This window comes from Octopus bimaculoides, unplaced genomic scaffold (genome assembly GCF_046866305.1).
Source record: "Octopus bimaculoides isolate indiv1 unplaced genomic scaffold, ASM4686630v1 contig98, whole genome shotgun sequence".
NCBI lineage: Eukaryota > Metazoa > Mollusca > Cephalopoda > Octopoda > Octopodidae > Octopus > Octopus bimaculoides.
This window is the reverse complement of record NW_028315348.1, coordinates 82,501-84,883: the sequence shown is the minus strand read 5'-3', so window position 1 is coordinate 84,883 and position 2,383 is coordinate 82,501.

Genomic DNA, 2,383 nt, shown 5'->3' with positions numbered 1-2,383 from the left:
CAGCTGAAGTTGGACCTGTCATGCTTGATTAATCAGGTGTTCGTTTCCGCTGTCAAGGTCTTCACTTTACCATTCCGGTGTCATGAAGAGTCAGGCTTCGATGTGGAACATGTTGCCGTGGAAACTGTGGTAAGTATGTTCTTGAAGTCTCATCTTTTACTTTGTTTCAGTCATTAGACTGCGGCCATACTGGAGCACCTCCTTTAGTTGAACAAATCAACCCCCAGGACTTATTCTATTGACCTCTTTTGTTGAAATGCTAAGTCACTGGGATGTAAACACACCAACATTGGCTGTCAAGTGATAGTAGGTGGACAAACGCACACATACATAATGGGCTTCTTTTAGTTTCTGCCTACCAGATCCCCACATAAGGCTTTAGTCAGCCTGAAGCTATAGTAGAAAGCACTTACCCAAGTTGCCACACAGTGGGACTGAACCTGGAACCATGTGATTGATAAGCAAGCTTCTTACCACACAGCCACGCCTTCGCCTGTATATATATATATATATATATGTCTAGTATCTGTTTATATATCAAACTGTTTACTAATTAACAAATGACTAAGAAGGTTAATCATCATCATTATTGGCTCCCACCAAACCGCTTACATATATGACCACCACCACTGTACTGCTATCTTTCTCCCACGAGATAAAAAACCCCACCTTTTTGGGGTTAATGAATTTCTTTTCCCCTTAAAAAAAAAAACAAAGTGAATGCAAAGAAACATGGCAACAGCAGGTAAATTGTTATGGTAACGATGTGTGGAGGGGACGGCGTTGGTGATCAAGTGTGCCTCTACATGGTCGGTAGCTGGCATAGTAGTGTCCTTCTACCTGGTGCTGGAAAGAGCAGCTAAGTCTCCCTCTTGAAGGCTGGAAACATACATGACTGAGCCGAGGCCAAATAACAATTATAGCCACTAATACTAACTACTATACATTTGATATTGTAGTCCTAGCTACACCATGCCCTCCTCTGTTCCTTTGCAGCTCTCCAACTGTCTCAGGTGGTTGGCCACCCACCGCCCCTGTCAACCAAATCTGGAGAAGAAATACCTGAAGGATTTCATTGAGGACTTCCTAGCTTCTCAGTTTTATGGTGCCCTGCTGTATAACAGGGGACTGCGCTCTGCCGAGGGTTACCTGCAGGAGGTAAGGACTCTTTAATTAGGGCAGTGGGGGGGGGGGGATGACAGGGTATGTTTAGGGCTGTGTATGTGGGTGATAGTATGTGTGTGTGTCCATGGGAGTGATTGTGTGGGTGAATGTATAAGCAAATGTGTGTGACTGTATGATTGTGTCTGTATGTATTTGTGTGTGTGTGTGTGTGTGTGAAAAACTCAGTGTGCATCTATGTTTGTGAAAGTATGTGTGACTTTAGGTGTTATTTTGTATGTGTGTGTGTGTGCGTTTGCCTATATCTATGTGTGTGGCCTTTCAATTGTGTGTGTATGTGTGTATTGGTAACCTGTGTAGTTGCTTGTGTGTGTCTATATGTTAATGTGTGAACCAGTTCACCTCTAAATCCATCTTTCTGTTTTTCTCTGAACATTTGTGTGTCCTGAATGTCTCATCGAAAGTTTCTATCTCTCTCTCTCTCTCTCTCTCTCCCCTCTCAGCCCCCAGATGTCATCATTGACTTCTACAACTCCATCCTTCGACACTTGATTGACTGCGTTACCGACTCCGTATTGACCAGCTACTCTTGGCCCGTTACGGAGTTTGTAGATGCGACAGCACAAGGGGCACACGACAACGCTGAGTTTTGATGGCACACAACCTGTGTCTTTTATATATGTGTGTATGTGTACGTATACATATATATATATATATAATAATATTAGGGACAAAATCCAAAATTACAGGTAAAAACTCAATTAAAATCAATTTATAAAAAATCAAAATTATATTGAGCTTTATAGATTAAAATATATATAAAATATATAGTTTTAGGGAAAAGAACCAAGTTTCAAGAACTCATCGATGAAAATCCACCATCACATATAGAAAAATTAACAATTAAAAGCACAATAAATGAGTATAATATAAAACAAAGCAAACATCATAAGATAAAGATAATTATTATATTATCTTTATCTTATTATCTTTATTATCTTTATCTTATGATATTTACTTTGTTTTATATTCTACTCATTTATTGTGCTTTTGATTGTTAATTTTTCTGTATGTGATAGTGGATTTTCATCGATGAGTTCTTGAAACTTGGTTATTTTCCCTAAATTATATATTATATATATATATATATATAGATATATACTTCTGCCTCATTCACTACTAGTGCTTTATTTTCCCCTTCTGCAGTTAGCTAATTTATTTCTTCTTAGTAATGCCACACAGGCTGTTGATCGTACCTCCG